Here is a 14,323-nt window from a genome sequence, read left to right as displayed (position 1 = left end):
TTAATAGATGTTGTTAAAGCAGTAAGGCACTCCAGGCCAAGGTGTGAAGCAGGTCTTGCAACCCTATAAAAATCAGTGCACCAAATACCCTTCTGTATCCTTATGAGGATAAAAATAGAGCCGAGATAGGTTTAAAATGTGAGATCATAGCTAGAATAAATGTTATGTCATTTCCTGATTGAAAAATATCCAGTCTTTCACTCTGCCTGTGTCAATTTGAGTCTTGTTACAGACAAAATGGAAAGTGAAACTTAAATCTATAGGGGTGGTTGGATTTATTCATGCACGTTAAAATATTTATTTGAAGCCTCTTTCTTTTCAGATTCTAATTTAAGGCAATTTCTTAATAGGCTGTATGTTAACTTACTTGGAGAAAACCGGTAGTTCTTTGTGAAAGCAGACATTTGAGCACCCCATGTAGCCAAAACCGCATGATCATAACACCTCTATGAAAATTCGACTGTGAGATTGGGGGTCGAATCCGGCTCCTCCTATCGAAGCATTGACTATTTGGGGTCACCCCAGTACATTTAATTACTTTATACAATGTGATTAATTAATTACTTTTTTGTTGTTCTACTGTAGTTTTTTTGCTGCTTATAATTCGTTTCTCATGCTTATTTAAGCCTACTCCAACCCTATCCATATGCGACTAAATTTTACTCTATGTAACTAAATGATGTCTATCATTAGCCATTGGCTGATAAATTCTTAGATTTTACTCGGCAGTGTGTGTGTTCAAGGCTATTATAAGATTAGCACATTTTCACTCGCTGAACACTGACTGAGCGCTTCAGAGTTCTCTCTCCATCAAGCGATCTGTATTTTTCAATTCATCTCAATGGACGCACAGTGCACCTGTATTTGATGAACTGTAAACTGTGTGAAGGCGCACAACTCGCTGTCGCTTTGCTGATAGCGCTTTTTCTCACACATGCAAAGAGAGAGAGAGCGAGAGTCTTACCACGCTGAATCGACACGCTACATGTAAACTATATTCTTTGTTGTATTTTCCTGTCTAAATAATGGAGTTCATTTAGAATTATTCAGCTTTTTAGAACAACACGAGCGCTGTCTTGCTCTCTTTCCCTCGCGCATATTAATCAATTGACACGATGGTGTCGATGTTTAAATCATTTAAAATGAGAATGTAAGTGTGCTCACCCCATTTTTGTTTGTAAGAAAAAATTTGATTTCATATCACAATATATATTGCAGAAAAATAAAGTATTTATTATTTATTAGTTGTAGAATTAGTTGTAGTATTATCTTTTAATAATAATTTATATAACACACACTTAACCTCCCACACACTTTCTCTTGACAATATAAAGTATATTTCAGTATAAAATATCAACTTATCTTAGCTACAATTATTAAACACTTCACTTTGAAACACACAAACAGAAAACCTGAAAATCCACTCTAGTTGAAGTACAACGCACTAAACCAGCAGCTCTGAATACTTTCACATGCATCAAAAATCAATAAAGAGCAAAAGATGCCACATAACCTCACAGAAATGAGGTCAAGACCTGGTTTTCCATTAAGTTAACACATCCTACTAAACCTGAAACTACAATTTTAACAACCCCCAGGGGGACGACACACAATAATGCAAATATGGCTCATATCACATTTAACAATAACTCAAAAATGACCAGTGGCCCAGAAATATGATTCATTATGTCATTTGCAGCTAAAATTATCTATGAGAAAGTAACACCCTTCTATCAGTATTTTGTCAGCATTAAGAGTAGGTGTAACATTATCTTTGAGAGCAATTAAAATGTTTTACTATTGTGGTTTTACATAATAGGCAAACAAATACTATACAGTTTTTTTAATAGTTATAGGTCACTGAAAAATGAAGATGTTTCCCCCTCAGGGCATCCAAGACATAGATGAGCTGGTTTCTCCAGATGATTTGGAGAAAGGTAGCATTGCTCACAAGTGGATCTTCTCCAGTGAATGGGTGCCGTTAGAATCAGTACAAACTGCTGATAAAAACATCACAATAAAAATCCACACTAATCAAGTCCATCAATTTTGTCTTGAGAAGAAAAAAGCTGCATGTTTGAAAGAAACAAGTTCATCAAGGCATGTTAACTTTAAACTGTCACTTACGGCTAATATAGGGGTCCATAATAACACTTTCTCCATTAAAAAAAACATCCTTTGTCCTCTCACATCAAAATACACCAATTTATTGATTTATTATTAATTGATTGATTAGAACTGTTTTTGCTTGTAAAAGGTAGCTTCTTGATATGTGCATATTTCTCTCCTGATTCAGACATTTGTTTCATTGACGAAAACAATAATTATGGATAGAGGACTCATATTTTAGTGGGAGACAACATTTTGAAGTTGAAAAAGTCTTAATGATGGGTTTCTTACATACAAACACACAGCTTTTCACATCACAAGATGTTAACTGTTGGACTGGAGTCGTTCGGATTATTGTGATGTTTTTATCAGCTGTTTGGACTCTCATTCTGATGGCACCCATTCACTGCAGAGTATCCATTATTGATCAATTGATGGATCAAATGGTACATTTCTCCAAATCTGAATAAAAAAAAACTCATCTACATCTTGGATGGCCTGTTTCTTTATCAACATTTTCTCCTGGTCTGACGGTAGCACTTTTAGCTTAGCTTAGCATAGATCATAGGATCATTGCAAAACTGACCAAAGAGTTTCTATATTTTTTTTCCTATTTAAAACTTGACTCTTTTGTAGTTACATCGTGTACCGAGACCGACGGAAAATGAAAAGTTGCAATTTTCTAGGCCGAAAGGGCTAGGAACTATACTCTCATTCCTGCGTAATATCATTGCGCCTGCTGCACAGCACCTTTTGTAATTACTCAAATTATATTGTAACTATCAGGCTAAATGATTTACACTACAAATGCAATGGGAAAACTTTTCGTTTGTTTGTTTTATTTTTTGCATCCTGGAAATATGACATTGTTAGAACTTGCAAGAGTTCTAGTGGAACCCTGAGGGGCGCGAGTGCCTGAAATAGAGTGGAACAGCATTCACAGAGAAAGTGCCTTTTCCCCTCGGAAATTTACGTAACCATAGACAGCTATGGAAAATGCTGATGAATAATTTAAAATAGGCTCTAGCGTTTTCTAGCAGTTGTTCAAAGAGGTTATTGTACTGTACTGACAATATTCAAAAAGATTAATCTGTTGACTGACAGAATTTCAGGTTAGCCAACTTGGCTAACTTGAAACTAAACCTGAAACCTTAACTAACACACCCAAGGACTGATAGTAAAAGTACTTTAGATGCAAATTAGGCCTGATTAAATTTGCACATGATAGGTGTTATTACTACTCAAATGACTAAAACGCTGCCCACATCTTGATACAATTCTGTAATAAAATCATGCACATTTCTTTCCCCAGTCTTCTTAATTTGATCACACCGAAGCTGAGAAGCACTTAATGGAATTACTAAATTTGCAAAATTCAAGCTCTAAGAAACCAACATTTTTTTTTAAGTAAAGACTGACAAGTAAATATTCTTATTCCTAAAGTAGTTTTGCAGTTGTATCAACAAAACCTAGCCTCTCGGTTTGTACTTAAACATTACAAGAGACCGTGAAAATCACATAGCACTTATTATAATATATTAAAGAAATTTTATAATAAAACTAAATGCAATTTTTTTTCAATAAATTTTAATTTATACACAATAGAAGAACAATTTCCATCAATTACCACTTCCAAAAACTAAAATAAACAGTGCTTTAAACCGTATTCCTGAAAACATCTGTGTAAATAGCCAGTGTGGCGCCACAAGACTAATTACACTGTATTTGTACTTAAACGTCACAAGTAGGTGAGTATAATGCAATTAATTTACAGTTGTTAACATCAGTATTTGTTGATACAGCACTGTAATATAACCACAGTTCACAAGTATTCGTGTAATTGAATGTACATTAGAATTACGCTGACAAAACGTCTAAGATTTGACTCTTGCTTTTTTAACTTGCAAATGTTTTTTATTTTGATAGTATTTACAGCGCTGCTCTTCCTGTCTGTTTTACTTGCTTCTCCTGTATGTAATTTTTGTCTGGGGAGTCGAAAAAAAGCAATAAGAACAGGTTGATCCAGTCTGTGATTCCAGATAACACTGTCAAAGAAGTTGACTATATTATGCAAATGACGTAAATATGTGCAAAAATCTGAGTGTGCGAGAAGTCTACAAATCTCATTAAAAAGTCTTTGGAATATTAAAAAAAATGCTAACAGCATTCTAGAACAGCTGAGGAAAAAGTGTCTTTTTTGGGAAATAGAACCAAAAATATTGATGATATCATCCTGCACTACACAAGTTTTCGTCCAATCAAATTCTCTCTGAATGAAAACGTCCCTCCTCCTTTGCTTGTCAAGCAATTTCACTGCTTTAAGTTGAAGTTTATTAAATTAAATCACGATGGTTACTAAACAGATAATGTTGGATTTTAGAATTGTCATGTTCGGATGACATTTTTGAGAAACATTATATTTTAGAACATGGCCATTATGCAACTAGGATGTTTTTAAAGGAGCTTCAGCCAGAATATTACAACTGATTTGACAGCCAAACAAAACAACAGTTGATCCCAGTGAGCAAGCCCTTTACTCCAGGCCAAAAAGGGCCTTTTCCTGAGCTACACATGCAGGCGAAATTATCTCCACTGAGGCCTGCTGTCAGAGCAAATCTCTTGAGGAAATTTTCTGAATGCAAAATGCATTCTGTTTGCTTCCACATTAAAAAATGTGGTTAGTGTCAGAAACATAAGTTCAGAAGTCATAACATAATTAAAAATGACACCTTCAAGACCTTTAAGGGTCCGCTACCAGCATTCCAATAAAACTACCACAAGTCTTAAAGGGACAGTTCATTCATAATAGGGATGCGCCGGTACTAGTATCGGTACCGAACAGTACCCGGGTAAATTAAATTTGGAAGTGATCATCCTTATCCCCTTGAAGTGGGGACTTTGGAGTGAGTAGGGCATGTGCGTGCCATTAAGTAGTCGTTAGGAATGCACTTTGCAAAAGGAGCAATATAATTTACTCACATAACATTTACTCACTCTCAGACCATTTAAGATAAGAACATATTTGGAGAAATGTAGCATTACATCACTAGCTCATCAATGGATCCTCTGCAGTGAATGGGTGCCATCAGAATGAGAATCCAAACAGCTGATAAAAACATCACAATAATCCACAAGTAATCTACACCACTACAGTCCATCAATTAACATCTTGTGAAGTGAAAAACGGCATGTTTCTAAGACACAAATCCATCATTGAGGTCTTTTAACCATCACTTCTGGCCAAAATATGAGTCCATAACTCATAATAACACTTTCTGCAGTGATAAAGTCCATCGCCTGTGTTTAGAACTCCTTTTACTAGCAAACAGTTTTTAATCTGTGTGTATTTCTCTCCTGATTCAGGCTAGATACCTCTTTCAATGGAGAAAGCAGTATTATGAATAGCAAACACCTCATTCTGACGGCACCCATTCACTGCAGAGGATCCACTGGTGAGCACTGAGCGATTGGTGTAATACTAAATGTACAGATGAAGAAACTAACTCATCTAAATACTGCAAGACCCAAGGGTGAGTAAATCTTTGCAAAGTTTCATTTTTGGAGGAATTATTTCTTTGACTCTACCGAGGGGAAATTTTTCTGAAAACAGATTCTGAGGGAAATGTAAGAGGTGTTTCCAAGGTGCTTTCAAGACGACGTCAATAAATGTCAACTCCGCTTAATCTACACATCAACACATATGTCAACAGACAGTCTCGTTTCATTGCCTGTGATGAAATCCAGCAAAACCAGTTACTGTTAAAAACCAGGTAAAGCTCACAAAGCGTATCATTCTGACTGGATGTCATTTTTGCACACTTAAAAACACATCAAACTTCCTGAACTTCTGAAACAGACTCTTCTCTTACCTGGAAGAAAGTCGCTATTTATATCATTCACACCTCTAAATTCTTTTGCAACCCACATCCGTTTTACAAATTAACTCGCATAAAGCTTATCTTATTCAGGTTCAAGCGGCCTGAACAAAAAGACCCTTTGCAGTAAACAGGGGGCAAAAGCAGCCAGTGTACTCAAAGGGGGGCAATCGACTTTAAACCAATGGCAAAGGTCAACGGCTATTCATTGATACCACAGATAAGACTCTTGATTTACACCGCACTGAAGGTCTATTTATAGACCATCACATGAGATCAATTGCAGCCCAAGAACAGGAAGTTATAAAGATATGGCAATAAAACACTTTTAAGGACATTTCTGAACGTGTTATAACAGAGACACTGTGCCAGTTATCTGTTTCTCCATCCTTTGAAGTCAATTCCATTTCAGCAACAGAGAATTTGGTGTTCTGAGGCAAGTTATGACTAGCAATTAATGTTAAGATTACAGATTTTTAAAAAATCCCTTAACCTTAGGCATTAAACTTCATTGCGTATTACATTTTTCAGGCCACTAAGGACATAAACAATACAGTATAGCTATCCACTGAAGTCAAATGTCTTTGTATTTCGACAACGTATGGAAAGAGTATGGACAAGTATGAACTAACAACAAAAGTTGAATGGTGTCTTTGAAACAACTAAACATATACTGTTTGAAAAGAACGAGATCACTGCCTGACTTTCTGTGGGTGGACAGAAGATTAAACGCATCAATATTACAGTTATAAAACACTGTACACATTATTCAATTATGCATTGTTCTGTGAAAACCAACGACAGTGATATATGACGCAGAAGAGCCAGTTATTCTTCATAACTGACACTATGACATCTCAAAAACCTCTTTAATACATTACGCTCTGAACTGTGGTCTAAAGGCTTAATCAATTGGCACATCTGGGACTTAACCCAACAACCTTCATCAAACTACTCCAAAGTTAAGCCATTTGAAATAACTGCACCAAATTCGAATGCAGCTTAATGGTTAAGGGCCAAGGTTTGCAATAAAAAGGTTGTAGGTTTGAACCCCAAAAGCTCGATCCGATCACCACTGACTGTTCCCTTGAGAAAGACACCTCCGGTTACTCTGTAATAGCTACACATTTAAAGAAGTATTGTTGTTATACTATGGTAAAGTGATGGCACCACAGTGTAATATCATGATATTTCTATATAATTTTATTCCACTGAACTAAATAATTATCATATTCAAATACCACGGTGTTTACAGGAGGCAACTAAAAAAAATACAGTAGTAGACTTCAACTTGCGTTGCATTTACCATGCCATTCTAATGTAATGTACCATGGTATAGCCCGACATAAAAACACTGAAATGACAAGGTTTGGACATAATGTCATGTACTATCATGGCTTTTAAAACATGTACATTTGTAGTATCATGGTATTCTAGAAAGTACTTTGGAGAACAATGTCAATACCATGAATTTAATTCAGTAACGTTACCATGGTATACATCAAAGTGCTACCATCACTTTAAGACGGAAGAGCCACATTAGTGTTGCTGTAAGGCTTATTTGTAAATGTATAATAAAAACCAAGGATTAAACACCTAACGTGTTTGTGAGCGATTGATCTGAGTGCATAAATAACAAAAAAATAAAGAAGTAATAACATATATGCGCGTGTTCCGCAGTGAACTGCAGCGCACCAACGCGCCCCGCTTTCATTCTGTACGCTTTTAGAAGACAAACCAAACAAACACTAACCTGATTAAAGATTTAAGGTGGTGATATGGATGTTAAAGGCTGTAGAAAAGCCGGTGGTTGCGATGTGGTCGGCGTCCGTGTGATTCCAGGCACCTGACAACGGTCGGTGTGTGTCGTTTCGCTGTCTGATCACATTCAACACAAAGATCGTCGAGACGCGCAGGAGACCGCAGGGAGCGTGGCGATTTTTCCCACGTCAATGAAAAGCGTTAAAACCCAACACGTCGCTCGCCAAGGGTCCCTAACGTTATAGAGCGTCTCAGGTGCTAATTTGTTTTATTAGTTAGTTATATTATTCTATAAATTGATACAATAAAAAGTAGATCTAAATTAATCTCACAAAACAAGACACCAAAAAATTAAGGGAAAATGTTTAAGAATATATTTTCCGTTCAATAACAATTAAGTGAGTGACAAAATACCTCAAAAATGAAGAAAACCAGAAATGTCAGAAACCAACAGGTCGTAAATTTACATTATAAACAGATAAAACAGATCCTTAAATCTGATTGGTTGAGCCGCGTTCGAATCTGTTGTAAATTACACTATAAACATACACCTTTTACCTTGTTTACTTCTGTGTGTTCCACGGCAATCAAAAGCAATAAGCCCCGCGAAGCTGTGGTTTACCGTGAATTTATAAAAGATAATGGGGTTTTAGGCACTCCAATTCACTGTAAAACCATGGTAGGTAGAATTCTGGCTGATTTCTCACAACTGATTCGTGAATGAATGATTCGTTTGAGTCGACTCTTTGCATGAATCACTCGAGGCCTCAAGTTCAACGGTCAACCGCCCACTGAAGGTAAGATTATCAGAGAGCGTCGACGTAGGCCTAAATATCAGCTTGTTCCTCTTACAAAGCTATCGTGTGATTTCTGAAAACGTGAAATATAGTCAAAAGGACTGCTTTTATTGTGATTTCGTGGGCGTGACATAAAGAATTTATACTTTTGTACTCCGAGAAATAAAGAACGTCATATGGGCCTGTAAGTAAACATTAACAGTGATTTTGAGGTGAGCTATGCTTTTAATGTTGATTTTGACAGAGAGTTAGACTACAATACGAAAGTATTGGTGTATTGTGACATCTATTGGACATACAATGAACTTGCAGTTTAAAAGCTGTTTTGGTTTGTCGTTGACTTCCAAATATAACAACTACAGTAAATCTTGAGAAACTAATAAAATATTATCAGAGTAAAATTGGCTTTATAACAGTATAAAGATTTCACAAAAAAGATTTTTCTCATTCATTACTTATTCCAAAACCACTTTTCTTCAGTCGTTTTGGTTGAAGGTAATGGGTAAGTAAACAGTGACTGAATATTTATTTTGGAGTTAAAATAACTTTGGAGTACCTTTAAAACTGAATTTTGGACTTCAAATGAGGCCAGTTTGAATGTACATTTGTGCTTGGACAAAAAATGTAACCTGAAGGACTGCTTCTTTGAGACAAAAATGTAACTGAACAGAAGTGTATTTAAAAAAAAAACCTACTAATAAAACATTTATAGCCTACTATGAAAAAAGTACTTCATGGTCCAAGAATTCAGTCTTTTGTTCACAAACACATAGAAGGTGTCCAGCGTTCCTTGACGAATGTCCCACAAGGACAATATGACATTTGCTCAAAAATCATGCTCTCTAACTTCCTTTCAGCATGAAGAAACAGTCATGTATATACAGGGGCGGCTTTATTGATTTGGGGGCGTCAGGCAAAATATATGAATGGGGCCATAAGTATTTGAACACATTTACAAATTTAGCCGTGAGGTTACTTTTTTGTTGTGATGTGTGCTGCTGCATAATGGTGTCCAGTGTTTCTACATTTCTCCTGTACATGTTATATGGCTTTCTTTCATGTTGTAGACCAAGAAATAGCAATTGATTTAGGTTTTCACAATAAATAAATAAATATATATATATATTTACATTACATTACATTTATTCATTTAGCATATATATATATATATATATATATATATATATATATATATAATGATACAATTCTCAATTGAGCTTTTAAATGATTTTTTAAGAAAAGAGATGAGTTGGAAGTATAAATTATGATATTAATTTAAAACAGGGTTTTGTGGGTGGATTTTCGCATTGATCCTAACAAAAACTGCAGATGTGATTATTGAAAATGCACATTGATTCTCTGCCAGCAGGAGGCGCTTTTGGAACATCAGAAATACAGCGGTTTCCCCAGTAACGACTGTAAACAAAGCAGCACTGCGTATCCCTCTGATGAAAATGAAAATTCCATGGAAAGTTTTCTGAAGACAGTCGGTTCCCTTCATTCATTCATATAAAAACTTGAATTAGTGAGAATGAGAAAAGAGTGAAAATAAAGCCTATATGAAGGAGGAAAGTCCACTGATGACTGATGAGTCACCAGCATGTACCTGTGTGCCAAAGGCTGTCTAATTCTAAACTTTAAAATACACTTGTTTTAGTTATTTTAACTACAAATTGAAATGAAAATAATGATAATAATAATAATAATGAAAAGGAAATTATACATTTACACACCTAAGGATTATATCGACCAAACGAACTGCGTATGCATCCTCTACTTGGGTTCTTATGAATAAGTATGCAGCATTTAAAACAATAAACATATAATATGCATTGTTGCTCAATATTTAATTACAGCTTCAGATGCATGATATTTTAATTTGCTACGAGCAGGATACACAAGATCAAGTGTTCAGCTTGGACATGCTGATGGTTGTCGTTGTGATAAACATCATAAAAAGCAACCATTCTCGTGTCAGTGCTTAATATGCATCTCGTATATGAAAAGCATTTTAGGGGGCCTTGGCTTTTGGGGGCCCAAGGCAGTTGCCATCCTTTTCCTAATGGGTAAGTCTTAATTAGTCTTCCTCCAACTCTGAACAGGTCACTGTCTTAACAAGTTCTGCGATAGCATAATTACACATTTTTAGTTGAAATTACAGCCCCATTCTCAGACATCCCATAATTCTGAGTGTAATACACTTAGAGGGTGTCTTAGAGCAGATCTTCAAAATTAATTCATTAACCTGAACAAGTTCGCACAAGGCTGCATCATGTCATATAATTATGTGTATGTCACAATCAAATATGTAAAACATGGAAATTGCCTTTGAACTGTTGTTCACACGTTCTACTGAAATTCTCCTCCTGTATATTTCGGAAATTTCTGATCGGTGTGCATGTCTTCAAAGTGTGTCTGTGCATTTCAGATAAGCCTCCTGCATTGTTTACAGTAAGGAATGACGGAGCTGGGCCATTCTTGGTGGGTTTGTTGCTATGGAATTGGACAGTGAGCACTTGGGTGAGTCTACAAGTCAAACAGACTTTAAACAGTAAGAGATCTCCTAAAAACTCTCATAACATTTTCCTGAGGGTCATTTTACAGTTGGAATATCTTCATTTTGGTCAAAATGTAACACCAGTTCTATTTAATTACACAGATTATTCACATTTGAGGTCAGTCTCTCCTCCTTGGCTTTCTCTTGGCCCACTGAACACCCCTGAGGAGCATCTTATTGCTCAAAGTTTTCTGTTTTAGTGCATTTAGAGACTTAATTAAATTCTCTGAGAAAAGCAAATCAGCTTTATTTTACGTCCGAAAGTCCTCAGAAAAAATACAATTGTTGACGCACAGTATGAGTAAAAGGCGCGCTCATGAGAAAAAGATAATGATAGATATGACAGCTTGAGACGTTTCTGAGATGTCTACAGAAACTCTTGCCACGTGTGAGTCTTTATCTCAGGAGAAATGTCTAAAAAGCAGGATTTACCGTAAGTAAACTCTCAATTTAATCTCATTACCAGTGTTGGGAAGGTTACTTTGGAAATGTAATAGGTTACAGATTACAAGTTACCCTGTTTAAAATGTAATAGTAGTGTAACTTTTTCAATTACTTTATTAAAGTAATGTAACTAATTACTTTTGAGTACTTTTTGATTACTTTTCTAAATGTGTGAAAATTAAAGAATAATAAATAAAAGCATATACATCAACTCAAATACAGTTATCTAATAAGCATGTGTCGTATTCTGTGTAATAAACTCCTGAAACATTGGTGTTTTTTTTTAAACTGCTGTCTCTTTGTATATGATATGATGATAGTTTTCTCAAAATAAGTAAAATGCACATGAAGTGACACAGAACAGTTCTAGAAATTATGTTTATGTGCTCGTGTACTCCTATATTGAGGCAGCAGAGGTTGAAAACACTGCGAGCTTCAGTAGGCCTATGTGTAGTAAATGAAACCATGTCTTTGCCATTAATTTACAGGAGGGGCGGACTGGGAAAAAAATCAGACTGGAAAAATCAAACTCATACAAACAAATTCATGGACAAAACTATTTTTGGTATTGACCTGAGATAAAAAAAATGTTTAAATCTTTAATTTGGGGACATGCTAAATAAATAAAAGTTCTCTCCTGAACTGCACCTTCACTTCCATTTTTCTCTTCAGTCTCTTTATTTTGCCCTGTTATCCATCTCTCTCATGACTTTGATTGAACTGATTGAACAAAACTATACTTTACAATACAATACTCTACAATACTACAATATCTTTATAGAAAAATCCTAATACTGTACACGAGTCATGTTTTTCCCTTACAAAAATTGACCATGCTTTTTTTAGCCTATATACAATAACCTTGTTTTGTTTTGTTTTGTTTTTTGCAAATGGATTTGTATTTATTTTTAAATAACTCAATTTGTAAAATCATTTTAAATTTTTGGTTACCACAGTTAAACAATAGTAACTATTTTCTCTGGATTTATAGTAATATATTAAAACGTTAATTTTCGTAAGGGTTGTGTTGTTGTCTGTCCGTAGCTCCCCCTAAACCTATAAAAAATGTTTTGATTGTTTTTCAGCTAAATTACTACTGTAACATTACTACAGATAATAACGATGTCCTTTATATAGTAGCCTATTTTGAGTGATGACTGATGAGCAACGTGCTGCTGCTTGATTAAATAAATAAAAAAACAAAGACAAAAAAGCATCTTTACAGATGAAACTGACCTGAACAGTATAGTTCTGCTTCTCTGCTCCAGCTGTGCACTTCTTCAGTCCACTCTCTCGCATTGATACTCAGAGTCTGATCCAAACCGGAGGCGCGGAGAGCGCGCGAGTCATGACTAACACTTCCTGATTTATTAGAGATTTAATTATCAAATGGCGGATTCGCAAATGATCGCTTTAGTACATTCGGCAGGCAATTATACAATAATGATATTAAAATAGCGGGCAAAATCGGCTGCCAGGCCACCGGGAATTGTCCCGGTTCTCCCGGTGTCCATTCCGCGCCTGATTTCCACAGACACGCAGAATGTGCAGGAGTCATATATTGCATTTTTGGGGCTTAATATTCACAGACACTAGTCCATGTCATGTTTTGATTCAAGTGTACTGACCTACTTTTGATTTAGTCATCCAAAATGTGGGATATTCCGTCCGCGTTAGGCATTCCGTTTTTATGATTGGATTCTACAAACTAGACTTGTGTTTCTGCATCCCGGAAATTATTAGGGTGGTATGTCTCAGAATAGTCAGTGCAATTTGGGAAAGAAATCAGTTAAATCTGTATGTGGATGTGTGTAAATATTAAAATGTAATCCACTTTGTAATCGTTCAAAATTTCATAAGTAACTGTAATTTAATTACTCATTTTTTCTTAGTAACTGTAACTAATTACAGTTACATTAATTTTGTAATTAAATTACGTAACGCCGTTACATGTAACTAGTTACTCCCCAACACTGCTCATTACAGTGTTTGAGAAGGACTGAGATATTAAAGAGATCTCATCTCTGTTTTTGTTCCCCGCAGAGTGAAAATGAACACCAAATTAATAACATCATATGAAAATGTTATTGCTTAAAAGCTGTTCTTTTGCAGCTCAGATGTCATGAAGATCTCATGTAAGTATCCACTTTGTTTTAGATCTCTCTCCTAAAATTCCTTTGTGGAGAAACAAAAATAGATCGATAGTGAGATGTCTCACTTTTGATTGCGGACTTTGGTAATTTGACTAATCTGAGCACAGTCTGACATTTAAAAAAAAAAAAAAACACTAGAAAGAGTTTTTTTTTAAAGAAACATCTAAGAAACAGGAAACTTCTGTGGAAATCTTCATTTGCCCTCCAATGAATCTCATTTCAATCTATAGATAATATAAAAGTAACATGAATCAGATATTGTTTATATCTCTGTTGCTTCTCATATGATATTAATGATATCTCATTAATGTTTTTGGTCCCTACATTCCTTTGGAGAAATACAAATTGATCAAATGATTTGATGAGAACGAGTTCATAGTGAGATCTCTGACTTGACAAATCTTAAGATATTTCTTATGCTCTACAGGTGTTATTTTTAGGAGAAACATCCAAGAAGCAGAAAACTTACTCTAAACTCGATTTGCCTTGCATTTATTCTCCTTTCAGTTGAAAAGCAACAACTGAAAGGTTCATGGGGTCTCATTCACGCTTATTTAATGGAGAAGTTTACTCTTCATTTTAGCTATTTCTCCTGACATTTTTTCAGTTTTCATGAGTTCATAGTGG

General features: G+C 35.3%; 1 protein-coding gene and 1 long non-coding RNA gene across 2 annotated transcripts in view; one reads left to right on the top strand and one right to left on the bottom strand.

Moving 5' to 3' along the window:
• LOC132159698 (alpha-1,6-mannosylglycoprotein 6-beta-N-acetylglucosaminyltransferase A-like) overlaps nucleotides 1-7,902 on the bottom strand; it is a 66,033-nt gene extending 58,131 nt beyond the window's left edge. Inside the window, exon 1 of the mRNA XM_059569275.1 lies at nucleotides 7,738-7,902. The gene's annotated coding sequence lies outside the window, so the exon portion shown is untranslated. The remainder of the gene's footprint in view (nucleotides 1-7,737) is intronic.
• Nucleotides 7,903-9,998: 2,096 nt separating this feature from the next.
• Nucleotides 9,999-13,800, top strand: LOC132159108 (uncharacterized). Its single transcript, XR_009437782.1, has 3 exons — nucleotides 9,999-11,062; nucleotides 11,202-11,536; nucleotides 13,589-13,800. It is a non-coding gene; the product is annotated as an uncharacterized LOC132159108 (long non-coding RNA).
• Nucleotides 13,801-14,323: the final 523 nt, after the last annotated feature.

Source organism: Carassius carassius, chromosome 16 (genome assembly GCF_963082965.1).
Source record: "Carassius carassius chromosome 16, fCarCar2.1, whole genome shotgun sequence".
In the NCBI taxonomy this organism is placed as follows: domain Eukaryota; kingdom Metazoa; phylum Chordata; class Actinopteri; order Cypriniformes; family Cyprinidae; genus Carassius; species Carassius carassius.
The sequence above is the reverse complement of the archived record's forward strand: the minus strand, read 5'-3'. Positions and strand labels throughout refer to the sequence as shown.